This window comes from Bos taurus, chromosome 10, assembly GCF_002263795.3.
Source record: "Bos taurus isolate L1 Dominette 01449 registration number 42190680 breed Hereford chromosome 10, ARS-UCD2.0, whole genome shotgun sequence".
NCBI lineage: Eukaryota > Metazoa > Chordata > Mammalia > Artiodactyla > Bovidae > Bos > Bos taurus.
The window spans coordinates 61,289,145-61,309,577 of record NC_037337.1 but is presented as its reverse complement, the minus strand read 5'-3'; the positions used below and the strand labels follow the sequence as shown (position 1 = coordinate 61,309,577).

Below are 20,433 nucleotides of genomic sequence, written 5' to 3'. Positions count from 1 at the left end.
TGTGGTGTTGGAGAAGACTCTTGAGAGTCCCTTGGACTGCAAGGAGATCCAACCAGTCCATTCTGAAGGAGATCAGCCCTGGGATTTCTTTGGAAGGAATGACGCTAAAGTTGAAACTCCAGTACTTTGGCCACCTCATGCGAAGAGTTGACTCATTGGAAAAGACTCTGATGCTGGGAGGGATTGGGGGCAAGAGGAGAAGGGGACGACAGAGGATGAGATGGCTGGATGGCATCACTGACTCGATGGACATGAGTCTCAGTGAACTCCAGGAGTTGTTGATGGACAGGGAGGCCTGGCGTGCTTCGATTCATGGGGTCACAAAAAGTCGGACACGACTGAGCGACTGATCTGATCTGATCTGATGTTACTAACATGTGAGATGAGTGCAATTGTGTGATAGTTTGAGCATTCTTTGGCACTGCCTTACTTTAGGATTGGAATGAAAACTGACCTTTTCCAGTCCTGTGGGCACTGCTGAGTTTTCCAAATTTGCTGGCATATTGAGTGCAGCACTTTCACAGCATCATCTTTCAGGATTTGAAATAGCTCACCTGGAATTCCATCACCTCCATTAGCTTTGTTCGTAGTGATGCTTCCTAAGGCCCACTTGACTTCACATTCCAGGATGTCTGGCTCTAGGTGAGTGATTATCTTGGTCGTGAAGACCTTTTTTGTATAGTTACGTGTATTCTTGCCACCTCTTCTTAATATCTTCTGCTTCTGTTAGAACCCTACCATTTCTGTCCTTTATTGAGTCCATCTTTGCATTAAATGTTCCCTTGGTGTCTCTAGTTTTCTTGAAGAGATCTCTAGTCTTTCCCATTCTATTCTTTTCCACTATTTCTTTGCACTGATTGCTAAGGAAGGCTTTCTTATTTCTCCTTGCTATTCGTTGGAACTCTGCATTCAGATGCTTATATCTTTCCTTTTCTCCTTTGCTTTTTGCTTCTCTTCTTTTCACAGCTATTTGTAAGGCCCCCTCAGGCAGTCATTTTGCTTTTTTGCATTTCTTTTTCTTGAGGATGGTCTTGATTTCTGTCTCCTGTACAATGTCACAAACTTCCATCCATAGTTCATCAGGCACTCTATCTATTAGATCTAGTCCCTTAAATTTATTTCTCATTTCCACTATATAGTTATAAGGGATTTGATTTAGGTCATACCTGAATGGTCTAGTGGTTTTCTCCACTTTCTTCAATTTCAGTCTGAATTTGGCAATAAGGAGTTCACGATCTGAGCCACAGTCAGCTCCTGGTCTTGTTTTTGGTGACTGTATAGAGCTTCTCCATCTTTGGTTGCAAAGAATACAATCAATCTGATATCGATGTTGATCATCTGGTGATGTCCATGTGTAGAGTCTTCTCTTGTGTTGTTGGAAGAAGGTATTTGCTATGACCAGTGTGTTTTCTTGGCAGAACTCTATTAGCCTTTGCCCTGCTTCATTCTGTACTCCAAGGCCAAACTTGCGTGTTACTCCAGGTGTTTCTTGACTTCCTACTTTTGCATTCCAGTCCCCTATAATGAAAAGAACATCTTTTTTGGGTGTTAGTTCTAGAAGGTCTTGTTGTTCTTCATAGAACTGTTCAACTTCAGCTTCTTCAGCATTACTCATCAGGGCATAGACTTGGATTACTGTGATATTGAAAGGTTTGCCTTGAAAATGAACAGAGATCATTCTGTCGTTTTTGAGACTGCATCCAGGTACTGGATTTCGGACTCTTTTGATAACTATTATGGCTAGTCCACTTCTTCAAAGGTAGTAGTAGTACTCCTCACAGTAGTAGATATAATGGTCATCTGAGTTAAATTCACCCATTCCAGTCCATCTTAGTTCGCTGATTCCTAGAATGTCAACGTTCACTTTTGTCATCTCCTGTTTTGACCACTTCCAATTTGCCTTGATTCGTGGACCCAACATTCCAGGTTCTTATACAATATTGCTCTTTATAGCACCGAACCTTGCTTCTATCACCAGTCCCATCCACAGCTGGGTGTTGTTTTTGCTTTGCCTCCATCCCTTCATTCTTTCTGGAGTTATTTCTCCACTGATCTCCAGTAGCATATTGGGCACCTACCGACCTGGGGAGTTCATCTTTCAGTGTCCTATCTTTTTGCCTTTTCATACTATTCATGGGGTTCTCAAGGCAAGAATACTGAAGTGATTTGCCATTCCCTTCTCCAGTGGACCACGTTCTGCCAGACCTCTCCACTATGACCCATCCATCTTGGGTGGTCCCACATGGCATGGCTTAGTTTCATTGAGTTAAACAAGGCTGTGGTCCATGTGATCAGATTGGCTAGTTGTCTGTGATTGAGGTTGCAGTCTGTCTGCCCTCTGATGCCCTCCCTCAGCGCCTACCATCTTACTTGGGTTTCTCTTACCTTGGACGTGGGGTATCTCTTCACAGCTGCTCCAGCAAAGCACAGCCGCTGCTCCTTACCTCGGACATGGGGTGGCTCCTCTCGGCCCTATGTCCAAGGTCAGGGGTGGCGGCCGAGAGGAACTAACCCACATCCAAGGGTCCCAGCACAGCACCACGATTATTAGAATGAGAGCTCTGTTTCCACCAGAAGGAAAGTTAGGTTACATTCTAATCTGTATCCACTCACAGATACAGACCCAAGAAAGCTGAAGACACATACACATAAAACCTTATACATGAACGCTTGCTGCAGCATTAGTGACAAAAACCAAAAAGTGGAAATAGCCCAAATATCTATCAACTAATGAACAGTCAACAAAATGTAGTTTATCCATACAATGGAATGTTACTCAGCCAAAAATAGGAATGAAGTACTGATACAAGCTGCAACATGGATAAATCTTGAAGATATTATGCTAGGTGAAAGAAGCCAGACACAAGGGGCCATGTATTGCATGGTGCCATTTATATGAAATTTCCAGAACAGGCAAATACAGAAGACAGGAAGTAGACTAGCAGCTGCTAGGGGCTGGAGAGTGTGATGGAAACGGGTGCTAATGGGTGCGTGGCTTCTTTCTGGAGTGATAAAAATGTTCTAAAACCAGACAATGGTTATGATTGCATAGTTCTGAGAATATATTAATATGAAAAACCATGGAATTATATACTTAAAAAGTGAATTTCATGACATGTGAATTATATCTCAATAAAACTGTTATTAAAAAATCAAACATAGATCTAGAGGGGAAAAGTCTGGCATTCCCTTCTCAAAAAATTTTTTTCCATCAGCCATCAAGCATCTCGGAAGAGAAAGAAGCATATAATCTTCATTAGAAGTTTCTATATAAAATATTTCAAGTTCTAAAAGACCAACTTCTAAAGGGAGAAGCTTCAGTAATCTGAGAAGTTCAGTGATTTCCTGGTGATATCAACTAAATGAGCCTGACTTATCAGGATTCCTACCAACAGTGTTGACAGCATCATGGGGCCCTCATTCAGAAGAAACAGCCTCCCTCTTCGCTCACAGCTCACTTAAACAGTCAGGTGATGACTCACAGAGTTTCTGCCCTTTCATTTTTCAGCGTTGCTCAGTGTGTATAGGAAGCATTAGCTTACTAGCAGATGAGCCACCTTAAAACCTTTCTGGAAGTCAGCAGGGTATAAATCATAAATAAATATATTAACCGTGAGTATGCAAGTTACGCTTCCTGGAGGCCTCCAAGATCAATACTCACTCCCTGCCAGGACCCAGGGGCCTCCCACAGTCACTGCCCACATCCCACCTCATCCTTCTGCTTCCTCCTCCTCCCCACTTCCTTTCCTTCTCTTGCTCCTTCCCTTCATAGCTGACAGCCTAGTTAGAAAAACCGATTCCTTTATTTTCTGTAGAGAGATTTGGAAATTCACCACAGCCCTCAATCCAGAATCTCTTGTATTTGCATCACGCTGGGGTTTGCTGCAGGGCTGCATCCACACTCCTCTTTTTTTGCCCTCTGTGCAGTACATTCTGAATGTTCCCTCCACGGAGCATTCCTATCACTGGGCCAGGCACGGTGATGCAGTATTTGAAGTCTTAGTCTTTATTTTCTCAGAATTTTGTAACCTATGAGTGTTTGTTGTAAAACAGAAAGAATGTAAGATCTGGAACTTCCCTGATGGTCCAATGGCTAAGACTCCAAGCTGCCAGTGCAGGGAGCCCAGGTTTGATCCCTGGTCAGGGAACTAGATCGCATATCCTGAGACTAAGAGTTCACAAGCTACAACTAAAGATTCTCAACTGAGTTTGCATGCTGCAACTAAAGATCAAAGATCCTGCATGCCACAACTAAGCCCCAGCATATCCAAATAAATACATAAATAAATAAATAAGAGCTAAGATCCCACTCTCCCATGCTTAAAATCAAACTGCAATTTAGGGGGGAAAAAGAACGTTAAGGTCTGGTGCTGAAGAAGGATTTCTTTGTTTTGGAGTGAACAGCTTAGAGCTACTCCAGATGGGTTAACATATTTTTTAAACTCATCTCTGTATCTGAAGGGATTAAGAAGAGATACCTGATATAACTCAGACAGGTTCTAAGAGTCCAGCATTATGCAGCCAGGTATGTGTGAGCTCCCATCCACAGTGTGTGGTGATTGGGAGTCAGCGGTGGGGGTGGATGTACTACCTTGAAAAGTTTTAGGCATTTATTTCAAACTTTTAGTACTTCCAAGATATTTTGTGTTCAAATCAAAAAGTTTTCCAAGTATCTCTTCATTTAGCTTGAATATCATCTTTCCAATTTTAGTATATGTGCTGCCGGAGAGAGCACCTGAATAGCATCTCTAACACCCTTTCAGAAAACCAAAAGAAAGCCAACATAAAAATACTCCAGCCTTTGGTCCAGGGTTTTCCTCCATCCCACCCCACAGGTTCCATTCCTGGCTGAAATACCAGGCCTTGCAATGCTCCCCAGCAAAGTCATTCTGGTCAGTGGGTAGGAGTGAGAGGATCCTGCCTGCCCAGGATATCACCCCTGAGTCCGCACCTTCTCTCATCCATTCAAAGGTAATCACATATGATCAGTTTTGACTTCTAGAAGCTAAGGCAAAGCTGAATGATGAAACAGAAACCAAGAGCCTAAAATGATGTCATCCTTTCTAGCCCTAAATAAGCTAATCTATATACTAACAATGAAACAATTGCCAGCCAAAAATGCACACCAGAATTTATGTAATCCCAGTGTTTTTCTCTAATAGAAATATTCAGAGAAAACCCCCAGGTTTTGCCTTCCAAAACAACATACATGCTGACATCAACAGATATGCCCCCATACACCGCGAGTTGTTGCAAAGTGACTAGTATTAGTTAAGCTTCTCTCACTTCCTTTGGGGAAATGGTCTGTCTTGATGATCTCAGCATCCCCAGTTACAGACTACATGGAGGTACATGTCCCTAGACTGAAGACCAGGATCCCCTGGGGCTGAGAGAACCCGACTTGGGGAAGCAACTGAGCAGGTGAGGACAGAAGCTGAGGTACAAAGGACAGCAAGCTGAAGCAGTACAGGGCAGTGAGGTCTCCCCTCAGGGCCAAGAAAGTCAGGGAACTGTCTCTCCACAGAGGAAAAACCACAAGTGTGACCCTCCTCTGGTACACTGCACTACCACTGAGGATCAGCATGCTCTGACACAGTAGGGTGCCCCTATCTAATCTACCAGTTAGAGCTCCCCCCCCAAAAAAAGCATGATACAGATAGGGTGCCTAATATAATCTTCATCTGTGTTAACAACTATGTCTGTATGTGTGTGTATATTTTTTATATGGGCTTCCCTGGTGGCTCAGAAGGTAAAGAATCCACCTGCAATGCGGCAGATCTGGGTTCAATCCCTGGGTCGGGAAGATCCCCTGGAGGAGGGCATGGCAACCCACTCCAGTATTCTTGTCTGGAGAATCCCCATGGACAGAGGAGCCTGGTGGGCTACAGTCCATGGGGTCACAAAGAGGCAGACACAACTGAAGCAACTTAGCATGCATGCCTGCACACACAGACACACACAGACACAGACACACACACACACATATATGCAATGCTCAGGAAAAAAGTCAGAACACAAAACAAATTTAATAGTGGCAAAGTACCCTACAGAAGGACTGTTTACCTTTTACCTTCTGCATTGTTGGAATTTTTCCCAAAATGAGCACGTATTACCTTTGACGTTTCAGAAAACACAATAAAGAAAAGTTAAACAAAGAACTCAGAAAGTTAGTCCTCATAGCTCTTCTTCCCTTATTCTAGTCCTGATTTTTCCATTTTTAAACAATACAAATGAGAGAACAACCTCATTTATCAGGATCCAGGAGGGCTTTGTATTCCTAGGAGCACCGAGCAGATAAGAGCTAAAATATATCCATTTTGTTGAGTATGGTAAAGAGATATGTAAAGTCAAATTGGTTTGTGGTAGAGTAGAGCATATTTCTAATATTTAATGTTATTGCACCTGAGAGATGTATTTTTTCCAAGTAACAAACAAAAGCTACCAAGAATAAATTACAACTGCTTGGGTTTCCCTGGTGGTCCTGTGATTAAGAAACTGCCTGCTAATTCAGGGGACATGTTCAATCCCTGGTCTAGGAAGATCCCACATACCACAGGGCAACTATGCTGCAACTACTGAGCTTACACTTCAGAGCCTGTGAGTCACAACTGCTGAGCCCGCACGCTGCAGCTACTGAAGCCTGGGCATCCTAGAGCCTATGCCTGGCAGCAAGAGAAGCCACCAAAACGAGAACCCCCCACACTGTAACGAAAAGCGGCCCCTACTCACCGCAACTACAGAAAGCCCGTGCTCAGCAATAAAGACCCAGAACAGCCAAAAATAAATACACTTGAAGAAAATTATATCTGTTCTTGTAACAAAGTTATTCTACTTGCTTAATTTTACAAAATGTCATGGAGATGCAAAGGGCACCCTATAAAATACAGATTGTTATCAAGAGAAAAAAGGGTGGTCCTTCTTAGTTTCAAGCTGGTAAATAAATACAATAGTGGAGGAAACTCAAATCCTGCATGTGTTTTGGTTTTCTTCATAAAGAGAAAGGCTTAGGGCCATAGATGAATTTCTAAATTTAAACTTCCTTCCCCAGAGAGACCCTTATAGTTGCTGATTCAGTTTCATCTCCTGAAAACAGGGTCTTGAATAGGATTCTTCATGGACAGTCAGGATATCTGCTGTATTCCTAGTTGTGGTTTTTATTTCCTAGTTTGTCCTCAGACACTGTCTCTCTCTGTGTATCACTTTCCCTGAACAGAAACCTTATGTTTGGAGAGTCAGTACAACAGTATTCATTAAATGCTGTCTGCTCTTCAAGGCCAAGATAATGTTGTCAAGTTTAGTAGGAAAAAAAGTAGAATGGAAAACATGCTCATTGATTACAGCTATGCAACAAAGCATTTCCATGTGACAACAAAAAATTAGGGATCTTGAGACATATCAACAAACCAAGTTGCTGCACTGTCAACACACAATACTACAATAAAACTCTGCTAACTGGCTACCACTGCGCCAACTTGCTGCAGCCAGCAGGTTACTGGAATGTCTGCATCTCCTGCCACCATTTCAACTGTGGACTCACCAAGAATCCCACTGTATTTGTACCATACTTGCAGATGGCAGCTGTCATTGCTATTGAAATCACATCATCCAAGTATATTAGATAGAATCACAGACTAGATGGACATGAATCTGAGCAAACTCTGGGAGATAACAGAGGACAGAGGAGCCTGGCACACTGTAGTCCATGAGGTCACAAAGAATAGGACATGACTCAGCAACTAAAAAACAACAGCAACAAGTAGATATTGAACAAAATAAAATATGAGTGTGGATTCTTTTTAAACAGTTATAATTTCTCTAAGAATTACATCAAAACTTTGGAAAGACTTTACAAAGGTAAGTTGCTTTTTTAAAATCACGTTAAATTAAATATGTGGATAAGTCAACTCTAAAGGATATTTTAAAAAATGAAACTGATTCTGTACTCAGACTGCTTTGAACACGTGTTTGAGAACTCATCGCACTCTAAAGAAATTGAAAGAAGGAATGTAGACGATAAACTACGAGTCGAATTTATGCAAGAATGGTGAAAGGGGATATTAAGCACTCTATGTATAAAACAGAGAAAAGGCCTTGATTCAACAACACAAAAGCATATTTATATAATTTTAACTTAAGGGTCAAAAGTATTCAGTATATGAAATATTTCATCAGAAAAGAGGCCTTTACCACACATTAAAAAACACTTTACCACCCTCTAAAATTACCTAAAATCTCTCTGCTTTACTCAGACAATTGTCAGATAAGAACACTCAATTGTTTAGCTTGACTAAGCAGCCAGATTCTCCTCCCAGCTCTGCCTGCCGGCAGGACACCCCCAACTTGTCTAGATGACTCTCCATGACTTCAAGCTCCATAAGTCAGCAATGAAACCTCTTACCTTCCAACTCTGCTTCTCCTTCTGTGATCCCCATGTCTTTTACTGGCATGTCCTCCCATCTCACCCTAAGTCTTTACCTTAACATTTTAGAGGTAAAAGGTTGGCTTGAAATCTGCCCTCCCTCTCTGCCCCTTCATCAAATGTTTCTTCCACAATGTCTCTACCAGCGTTTCTTTACTTCATTCCCTCTACCAAGACCCTCATATAGACACTTCTCACCTTGATTAGCTCTGCAATAACCTTTGAAAGGGCTTCCCCACCTGCAGTCACTCCCTTCTCTAGCACAAATGAATCCTCATGCCTCCTTAAACATCTAAACTCCTTAGCCTGATATTTAAGGCCTGCTGTATATAATCTGGCTCAAATTTTACTACCCACTGATTTTTTTTTTCCAAAGCAGTCTCTACTCTGCTGCTGCTGCTGCTAAGTCGCTTCAGTCATGTCCGACTCTGTGCGACCCCATAGACGGCAGCCCACCAGGCTCCCCCGTCCCTGGGATTCTCCAGGCAAGAACAGTGGAGTGGGTTGCCATTTCCTTCTCCAATGCATGAAAGTGAAAGTGAAGTCGCTTAGTTGTGTCCGACTCTGAGTGACCCCATAGGCTGCAGCCTACCAGGCTCTTCCATCCATGGAATTTTCCAGGTCTCTAGCCAAACTGAAATCAGCGCTCTCCCTTGTACATAACCTATATTTCCTCATCTATGTCCCCTCCATCTGGAATATCCTTTTTAAAAAATAATCCCCATGGTTAGATTTCTATCCAACCTTAGGGGACCATCTTAAATGCCATCTCCCCTGGGAGCCTTCTCTGACTACCCAAATAGAAGTTGTCTGCTTCTAAGAGTCCAGTACCCTGAAGTATCTATTTTCTATAGGTATATATCTTATATTATGATGATTCATCTCCTAATTTCAATTGAAAGCTACCGTTGTAGAGTTTCACAAAGCGTGTTTCATGAAATAGTTCCATAAGAAGCTGATCATTAAGTTTGAAAATGCTGCAGTGGAGGTGGAGAAAAACGGAGGCACACAAGAAACATCCTAAAGGTGGAACTGACTGGACTTGATAACTGAAGGCTGGGTGGAGTATGACAGAGTGTGTGGTTCTGACTTGAAAAGTGGGAGATGCTACTTCCTGAGAAGGCAAGGGGAGAGAATGGAGGTTTGGAGCATCAAACTCTATGCTTGGTTTGCAGCAGTTGAATGTGAATATCTTAGTGGAGATGGGGAGTAAGAAGATAAAAGGCCAAACCGTGGCTCTTTCTCAGTTCTCATCTTCCTTGAATCTTCTATGGGTTTGATACTCCTTTATCCAATCTCTCTCTCCTTGAAACTCCCTCCCCTCTCTCCCTAGAGGACCCTGTCATCTCTCTATCCTGCTCATCAAGGCCTGTTCTTCCTCCCCCTCCACAGAGGACTTCAACGTGGCATGCATCTCTCTGTTCTACACTTCCCTTTTGGTAGCCTCGTCTGTTCCCTGGGCTTTGATGCCAACAACAGACCCTCTCCTCAGACCTAACCCATTTTCTTCTGGAGATTTCCACCTGGATGCTTTGAGGTCATCTTGAAGGCAGCACATGCTTAAAGGAATTCACCCCTGATGGCCAGACCTTTCCTTCCTAATCCTGTCCTCATTGAGTGGGTCTCACATCTTTCCTTGTCTCTATTGCCACTGCCTTTCTTCCCAACCCACTTCTCACCTGGGCTCCTGTTCTCCAGCCTCCCTTCCTCTGGGTCCTCTTTGAACACTGCAGCCCATGTAATCTTTCTAAAACACACCTCCAAGTTTGCGATTCCCCTATTCAAAAATTATTCAACAATTTTCTGTTGGAAAACCCAACTTCTCAGATACTATACAACTTTGTTTTAGCACCAGCCCATGCTCTGATGTCCAGCACATACCTAACACATCATCCAACCAAGTCCAACTGTACTCTCTGTCAAAATATATCCTCCACTTTCCCACCTCCATGCCTCACCCTGTCATGCTTTTTGCCTAGAATGTTCTTCCTCCATCTCTGCCTATGGAAACTCCATTTTCAAGACTCAGAAACCCTGTTTTCCACAATCGTCTCAAATGGAAGGAGTCCCCTCTCCTCCCTGAATTCCCACACGGTTTGCTTGTGTCACTTTGGTGTCATCTATTAGGCACTGCCATATATTACAGGAATTTGTGTGGACACCTTTGTTCTCCTCTCCCTTCTGTAACCGCCTCATGCAAGATTACATCTTATTCCCAGAAGGTAGTGAAAACTCCCTGGCCTGGGAGTAGGGAAACCTGAATTATAGTCCCTGCTCAGCAGCTCATGAGCTCTGTGACCTTGGATCACTTAACTCACTATGAAACAGTACTTTGTAGTCAATGTATCAGTCTGAGCCCTGTGTCCAGGGTTAAAGGAGTCATGCTGAGAAGAGAGGACATGGAGGGATAATGCCTTTCAAGGTCCCAGAGTTGGCACTATGTAAAAAAAAAAAAAAAAAGATTTGAATTATACATTTCACCATTCCCCAAAGAATGATTCACATAAATTATTCTCTTATGACATTGAGGGGAAAAATCTAATTTCTGGGGTTATACTTATAGGGCACATGCTTTCTGCTCAAGCTGCTTGCTTTCCAGCAGTTCTTTCCCTCTAACAAAAGGAAGTTTCCAACCCAAGACAGGCTCTGTTCTTAAAATCTACGTAAGTTATCTTTAAATTCTGAAGGCATTTCCCTATAGAAGTGAAGGTAGAAAACCTTGGTAGGATACCAAGTCAGTCTACAAATGCCACTGAGCCCAGAAAGCACCTGAGTAACAATCAACTCCTTTGCCAGTGTGGACATATCTGATGTACAACTGAGTCATAACAACACAGGGTCCTTACTCTCATTCCCACCATCTGAGATCCTGATATGGAAGCCACAGCAGTATTGTTTGGGTGGAGGTGAAAGTAAACTATAATTTTAAAGAATCTGTGGATTTAAGAGAGACTAAAAGAGGGACTTTCATGGTGGTCCAGTGGTTAAGACTATGTGCTCCCAATGAAGGGGGGCCTGGATTCTATCCCTGATAAGGGAACTAGATTCCTACATGTTGCAATGAAGATCAAAGACCATGCATACTGCAATTAAGGCCCAGCACAGCCACATAAATAAATAGAAAATTTTTTTACAAAGAGAGAGAGGATAAAGGAGAAGGCCTGAGAAAGTTAGAAGTTCCTTGGGTTAGATTTTTAGGAGTCAAATGCTGAATCAGATGTTGATTCTTTTCTTATTCACAATTACCTCCAAATGCACAGCCCAGGTTTATGCGCTTCATCCCTGTGACTCAGGATTTCTCAGCCTCAGTATTATTGACACATTGGGCCTGAATATTCTGTACTGTGGGGGCTGTCCTGAGCATTGTAGGGTGTTTAGCCACATCCCTGGCCTCTAGTCTCTGAAGGCCAGTACTTCCCCTCCCCTTCCCCTGTTATGACAACCAAACATGTCTCCAGGCATTGCCAAATGTCCCCTTAGTAGCAAAATCATCCCTGACTGAGAACCACTGCACCAGCTGGACTCAGCAGAGGTTCCCAAATTTTCTGTGCATCAGAATATCATAGTGGGTGTGTGTGTGTTGGTGTTCTGTGCCTCGGTCGTGTCCGACTCTTTTTGACCTCACGAACCATAGCCCACCAGGCTTCTCTGTCCATCAGATTTCCCAGGCAGGAATACAAGAGTGGGTTGCCATTTCCTTCTCCAATCATAGAGGGGTGGGGGGGTTGTTTAAAATGCAGATTTCTAGGGCCCAGCCTTAGAGATTCTGAAGCAGCAAATTCAGGATGGCCAGAGGGGCAGGAGATGGGGGGAGCAGGGGTTGGGGGTAAGGTCAAAGTTTTCACTTTTAACTAGTATTTTTAACTGATATAGTTGATGCTTGGCAAACTTTGAGAAATACTACAATGAAGATTCGATGAAGTAATAAATATTTTTCCAAAGGCAAATGCTTTTCCCTCTGCTGTACTGAGGGAAGAGGAATGCTGACTAGTAAAGAAATAGTAGGCAACTTTAGAGAAGAGGCCAAGCCTGCCCTGGTGAGCACCATAGGGAAAGGCTTAGGGAAGAAAGTTCTACAGGGTGGCACTGCTGGACGGGAAAGGATGCCAAAGGGAATGGCAAAAACGCCAAAATCGAAGCTAGTCTCTCTTTCTTTTTTTTTTGCCCAAAGACACTCCTAGAACTTTGAAAGTTCATTCTTCTCCCCCGACCTGAGACTTACCATGTGACAAGCTCTGTGCTAATCTTTATACATAAATTTTTTTTCACTTAATCCTCTCCTCAGCCATATGAGAGAGCTTTATCAACCTTTGACATTATTTCTCTGGGAAAATTCATCACCACAAAGAACTGATAACACAAACCAACTTTGCCTGACACATTTTCACAAAATAGGAATGGCCTGCACTAGTTCTGGAGCCCCACTATTCCTGAAAACTCTGCAACTCTGTGAGGATGGGAAGAGACCCTCTGAGTGGAGAAGGCCGCATCCCGGTTTCCTAGGTCTCACCCATTCCCAATACTCCATCCCACTGCATAAAAGAAAGAAGCCCCACTATGGTCCCCAGGAAGAGGACATTCTCAGCTTCTCTCCCAGGTATTCCAAAGTGGAAAAAAAAGACAATGTCACAGGTAGTTATGCAACCTCAGCCACCTTGCGGGAGACCTGGACAGACAGGTGATGGAAGTGAGTGCAACTGAGTGGGACTGTGGCTCAGTGCCCACCTCTGGTCATCTGTTAACATGTGGGATGGCTAGCCTAGTGCTGTCAGCTCTTCTAGGAAGCCAGAAAAATCCAGAGTTTTATATGAACGTTCTTGGTTTTTAAAATCTTGGTACTGATCAAAAGAAAACTTTTTTTCTAATTTGACCAGACAAAATATGTAACTAAACTGTTGATTTATGACCGCTGTGTTCCAGATTCTTTTCTGGGTAGGCACTGCCTGTACTCTGCATTCTTTTCCCTCCCTTCCTCCCTCTCTCAATCCCATGAACCTCCCACATGTCACATGATTGCCAGTCCCTCCCAAGAACTGCCTTCAGCCTCGTTTTCCTTCAGAATCCTTGGCTGCCAGTGTCTGCCCTGCCAAATGGGAACAGCTCCTTCAACTTCACTCCATCTTTCCCCAGTCTTAAATGTCTGCCCTCTTCTTCCTGCCCTTGACCTTGGTCCTTCCTCAATCGTCACCTCTTTGGTTCTGGCTGCTTCTGGAATTCCCATGAACTTGCTTCAACCATCAGTCATCCCTTTTCTTCAGGGGCATAAATAGGAAGGCAATGGGTGGTTGAAACTGGTGGGCCTCTAAGCATCACAGATCCCAATTTGCATCTTGGCCAGGCTCTAGGGAAACACAAGGTCTCTGGAGGGGCAGCTAGAGAGGCTGGATTCTCAGAAGGGGCTCCCAGAGAGGATAAACATCCTAATGGGCAAAAGAAGGTCAAATGCTGGGGTGCTCTTGCCTTTAGGGAACCATCCACAAACAATGAACTGAAGGTCAGAGGCCTCTCTCCTATTTAGGGGCACCAATTAATCCCCTCGATTCATTATGTGATCCTGAGACTGTGGGACAAACAATGACCAAAATGGAAAATATTGTCAAACAAATAAGAGAGGGCTTAGTGCTGGATTTCATGATTTTAAATATTTACAGTTTAAATATATATATATATATACACACACACACACATATTTTGGAGAAGGCAATGGCACCCCACTCCAGTACTCTTGCCTGGAAAATCCCATGGACAGAGGAGCCTTGTAGGCTGCAGTCCATGGGGTCAATAAGAGTCGGACACGACTGAGCGACTTCACTTTCACTTTTCACTTTCATGCATTGGAGAAGGAAATGGCAACCCACTCCCGTGTTCTTGCCTGGAGAATCCCAGGGACGGGGGAGCTGTGGGCTGCCGTCTATGGGGTCGCACAGAGTCGGACACAACTGAGCGACTTAGCAACAGCAACAACACATATTTTAATGACATCTCTTATACATCTGCAGCCATGAAATTAAAAGACGCTTGCTCCTTGGAAGGGAAGTTATGACCAACCTAGACAGCATATTAAAAAGCAGAGACCTTACTTTGCCAACAAGGGTCCATCTAGTCAAAGCTATGGTTTTTCCAGTAGTCATGTATGGATGTGAGAGTTGGACTATAAAGAAAGCTGAGCTCCAAGGAATTGATGCTTTTGAACTGTGGTGTTGGAGAAGACTCTTGAGAGTCCCCTGGACTGCAAGAAGATCCAACTAGTCCATCCTAAAGGAGATCAGTCCTGAGTATTCATTGGAAGGGCTGTTGCTGAAGCTGAAACTCCAATACTTTGGCAACTTGATGCAAAGAACTGACTCATTGGAAAAGACCCTGATGCTGGGAAAAATGGAAGGCGGGAGGAGACGGGGACGACAGAGGATGAGATGGTTGGATGGCATCACTAACTCGATGGACATGAGTTTGAGTAAGCTCCGGGAGTTGGTGATGGACAGGGAAGCCTGGCGTGCTGCAGTCCATGGGGTCACAAAGAGTCGGACATGACTGAGTGACTGAACTGAACTTGTACATCTGAGTTTATGGTTGCAAATTTATACTTCCTTATCATCATTGCTATGCTATCAATACATTCTCATATGATGCCCCCCAACAAATGTTTTCTAAAGTCCAGCTCTTTGAGGCTTCTTGACTTTCCCAAATATCCTTTCAGAAAACTCTGTTTCAGATGCAACCTTTTCAGTAGTGCCTACTTGCGTACAACATTGAGGCCTACATCTTTTGGTCACCATGATTTTGATACTCCATTGCAAATCTGACCAGACCACCCTGAGATCCAAAGCTTATAACTTTTAGGAGAGGGGAAGAGACCCCAGCTACCTCATAACCCTGCTCTGAAAAAGACACTGTGACATGGCCTTGCCCCCTGAGCCCTGTGTATCTTCTAGATCACTCTCCTTATGGTGGGACTGTCACACTGGGAAATAGGGAGGCTTCCATCCAACCCATGTGATGACACAGTGTGGTACTAGCTTTAAAGTAGCATGAAAATGGAAGTGAGAGGAAAAGCCACTTATGCGAAATGACCCCAAGGGGTTTTAGATGAATGAAATAAGGTCAGTCCATGCGTGTTGTACAAGTCCTGGCCCAACATGGACACGTTGCCACCCACCAGCACCTCCATAAACAAAAGGGTAAAACTGGCAAAGCCAATGCATTTTGGGCTCCTTTCCACTCTTCCTTGATCTCCTTTTCCTTCTCATGGTTTTTTAAAGGCTGTTTTCCTATCAGAAAAACATTTTTATTCTGGTCTTTAAAAAAGACATGTATTCAATATTTCAATCATGTAGATATGTTTGGCATAGTGCATTTAGTTTGAGGAGTGAGGGAAGGTAGGCAAGATAGGGGCAGAAAATAGAATGTTGGACATATACACTACTATATATAAAATAGATAACCAACAAGGACCTACTGTATACACAGAGACTACACTCATTATTTTATAATAAACTATAAGAGAAAATAATTTGAAAAATAATATATATATATAGATAGATCACTGTGTTGTACACCTCAAGTTAACATTGTAAATCAACTGTACTTCAATTTTTTATTAAAAAAAAAAGTGTTGTAGACAGAACTGTGCTTCCCTAGTGGCTCAGATGGTAAAGAATCCACCTGCAATGCAGGAGACCTGGGTTCGATCCCTGGGTTGGGAAGATCCCCTGAGGAGGGCATGGCAACCCACTCCAGTAACCTTGCCAGGAAAATCCCCATGGACAGAGGAGTCTGGTGGGCTGCAGTCCATGGGGTCGCAAAGAGTTGAACATAACTGAATGACTAAGCAGAGCACAGACAGAACTGGCAGTTCTTGTCTGGGTTCTACCACTAAGTTGCTATGTGACTTGGGGCAAGTCATTTCACATCTCTGAGCCTCTTTCCTCAATTGCAAAATGAAGGTTTTGGACATGGTGATCTCTGAAACACTATCTTCCAACTATCGCTCTAGTGGTCAGGCGTGAGCAAGGACTGGTCAGATCAAGGGATATGTACAGTTTTAAAAAGAACAGGAACAGTGGGTCAACTATGCCAGGATTTTCCTAAGTTCTTGCAGAATACACTTCTACATCTACTTCAAGAAAGAAATAGTAAGAAAATATAATACCCTCATTGCCAAAGAGTCAGTTTTAGCTGGAATTATTTCCTCGCACCTGTATGATGTCTCTTTTATCCACCAATAATTCCGAAAAAAAAAAAAAAAAAGGGAAAACAGCAGAGGCAGAAAGCCCTGCCATTAGCTGTGCACACACCACTAATCCACACAACCAAAGTCCCATAATTTTGCATAAACCGTGGGACAGTCTCTTCAAGGGTTCGCCAGGGTCAGAAATCTTCCACTTTCAAGGTTAGAGTTATTAGACTGCTGTTGTGTGTGGCAAGGCCTTTTTCTTTTATCACATTTGCCCAGAGAAAACAGAGAAGGGTTAATTCCTGGTACTCCTATAGACCTTGGATTGGATGCCAAGCCCCAGCATGGCCCTGCTGGCTAGACCAAGTAAGCAAAGCCATGGTCCCAGAGTACTGACCACCATCATTCACACTGGCCTGCCTCCTGGACCTGCCCACCATCTACTCCTCCCTAGAATCCCATACTTGGATACTGTTCCACCTGACTCCTCTCTCACCATCTCTCTAAAATGTTGACCACCTGTATCCATGCTAGTGCAAGGTTTCTGCTTTACTGGTGAAGCCAGCTCAGGGTTAGCAAGAAGGTGCTAAGGGCATTCTGTCTCCTCGCTATTGAGACAAAGGTGTGAAAAGTTACTTCCTTCAGAAAAGAGATCCTAATAGGAGATTTCAGACAATGGGAAAGGGGACATGGGGTCTTAGGATCACAGATAGCATTCTGTACACTTTTGTTTCAAATATAAGAAAATAAAGAAGTGAAATGACTCATCCCAGGTCACACAGCTGGCTAGTGTCAGAGCCATTACTTTAACCTAGACCTCACGATTCCTAGACCAGTGCTCTCCTACAGAAAAGACAGTTGGGGCAGACGGAACATCACAGTACCGTGGACCACATCCAGTGTAGACAATAGGCAATACTAGTCTACAGCCTCAGTATTAAGATACAACATTAGAAAAGGGAAGATGGATGGTGAGAACATACCATGAGATTTACAAAGGAAGTCAAAAGATCGTATTTGCACCCAAAACTGATGAGCCCAATAGGCAAAAAAGTTTCTGTGGGCAAACACACTGCAATAAATGTTTTGGGGAACTGTTATGGGTTGAATTGCATAGCTCAAAAAGGTAAGTTGAAGTCTTAACCCCTAAAACCTATGAATGTGGCCTAACTTGAAAGTTGAGTCTTCACAGATACAATGAAGTTAAAATGAAGTCATAATGGATTAGTGAGAGCCTTAATCCAATGACTGGTGTCCTTGGACACACAGGAGAGAAAGACATGTGAAGATGGAGGGAGAGACAAGAGAGATGCCTCTACAAGCCAAGTAATGCCAAGGACTGCTAGCAGCCACCAGAAACCAGAAGAGGCATCGAATGATTCTCTCCTAGAGCCTTCGAGGGATCGTGGCCCTGCAGATAGCTTGATTTCAGACTTCTAGCCTCCAGAACCGAGAGAGAATGAATGTCTGTGGTTGTAAGCCATTTGGTTTGTGACACTTGTTACAACAGCACTAGGATACTAATACAGTCTGTGGAAATGGCTACGCTGGGTGCAGCTGAAGTGAGGAGACTGAAATCATGCAAATGAACGCAAGCAGGCAAGTTCCATGGGTTGGTCCTCTAGAAAGTTCTCCTGCCCAGTATGGTCCTTCCTCTGTGCTACTCCATTTACGAACCTGCAGGACTGCCTGACTTGCTTGGAGGTAAGGGGAGAGGGTGGGAAGAAGAGCACTGGAGTGAGATAAGCCTGGATTTGGATCTTCCGTCTGCTATTTACTTACATTGCAAAGTGGAGGGTAGACAATACACTCTTTGAGTCTCGATGTCCTCACCGGGAGAAAACAGCCTTTCTCCATGTTTTATTGTAAGAACTACTGTGCTAACCTGTGGCAGTTTCGTCTGGGTTAGTTTCTTTGCCTCTGATTTATTTAGTCTCTGAACTAAGTTGTAGGCAATCTGAGAACTGGGTATGGGAAAGGAAAGTAATATTTAAATACCTCCCACATGGAGAAATGAGCTTTAGTGCCTGTAAATGCTGGTGTTGGGACGGCTGTACATTATATATGAAAGTTGCTGAGAGAGTAAATCCTAAGTCTTCTCATCACAAAGAAATAGTTTTTCTTTTTCTTTTCTTTTGTATCCATTAACATATGAGATGATGAATGTTCAGTAAACTTACTGTGGTAATCATTTCATGATGTATAAAAGTCAAATCCAGTATGCTGTACACCTTAACCTTATACAGTACTGTATGTCAATTATATCTCAATAAGACTGGAAGGAGAAAAATGCTGGTGATGGGGACCTTCAAGGTCATTGAGATCAATTCTCTCATTCTACGCATGAGAGCACTGGTCATGTTATATATCTTCCATGCTCACCATACACAGACCATTTTGGGTACCTGGGAGACCTCCACATGAATGTTTGTTGCTAGACAAAGTGAATCGGAAATATCTCATGAGAAACTGAAATGTAATATTATGGTGGGAACAAACGTCAGCATGTGGCCACATTTAACAGACCTCACCCACCTCACTACGTTGCTCAGACCCAGTCTGGCTGTCCATTTCTAATTTGGTATCTCTCAAAGAATGGTTTTGGAGAAGGCACCCCACTCCAGTACTCCTGCCTGGAAAATCCCGTGGATGGAGGAGCCTGGTGGGCTGCAGTCCATGGGGTTGCTAGGAGTCGGACACGACTGAGCGACTTCACTTTCACTTTTCACTTTCATGCATTGGAGAAGGAAATGGCAACCCACTCCCGTGTTCTTGCCTGGAGAATCCCAGGGACGGGGGAGCCTGGTGGGCTGCCGTCTATGGGGTCGCACAGAGTCGGACACGACTGAAGCGACTTAGCAGCAGCAGCAAAGAATGGTTTGCTAGACCACTTTTCTTGAGAAACCTTCAGGCAGTTTAAGGTCTGAGCTTGAATGAAAGTTACTCAAAAATAGTTTCTTGGGATTCATAAAGTATTCTCAGCTGTATAACTGATTTTATATCATAAGACCAAAAAAAAGAGTTATTTTTAAAAGAATATCTAACCTAAAGTCAACTCTAACTTAGAGTAGATGGCAAATTAAGTACTTATTGTGACGATAAAAGACACAAGACAACAAAATTAAAAGGAGCTCCAACTATGCCATTTTTATACAAAGAAGAATACAATATCCTCCATCTCCACCCAACTAACTGCCTTTCTTACTTCCCCTGCTTTAATGTTCCCTGGCACTTACTACACATGACATATTATATTTACTTATACATACATCACTGACTCGATGGACGTGAGTCTGAGTGAACTCCAGGAGTTGGTGATGGACAGGGAGGCCTGGCATGCTGCGATTCATGGGGTCGCAAAGAGTCGGACATGACTGAGTGACTGAACTGAACTGATACATACATATTTACTGGTTTATTCATCATGACTCAGCTTCCCTCACTGGAATGTAAGTTCCATGAGGGTTCAGATCTGGTCTCTTAATTCACTGATGTGTCCCTAAGGCCTGGAATAGTTCCTGTCACACATTTGGTCTACAGTACATATTTTCTCAATAGATAAGAGAATGAATAAAACAGATTTGGGCAAGGAGAGGAGCACTCACATGATGTGGATAAGAAAGTAGAATATGTGGCTGTCTTTTGACTAAAAGAGCTGCCCCTATGTCCACTAGCCACCAAGAATCTCTCTTATTATTGCACAGCTCTTAGAATGGCTATTATCAAAAAGGAAACAAACAGTGTTGGTGAGGATGTAGAGGAAAGCGAATTCTCATACAATGTTGGTGAGAATGTAAATTGGTACAGTCACAATGGAAAACAGTAAGGAGGTTCCTCAAAA

General features: G+C 43.2%; 1 protein-coding gene across 5 annotated transcripts in view; it reads right to left on the bottom strand.

Moving 5' to 3' along the window:
- The window catches only part of SHC4 (SHC adaptor protein 4), a 177,194-nt gene that overhangs the window by 111,248 nt on the left and 45,513 nt on the right, over nucleotides 1-20,433 (bottom strand). The gene's annotated exons all lie outside the window — the stretch shown is intronic.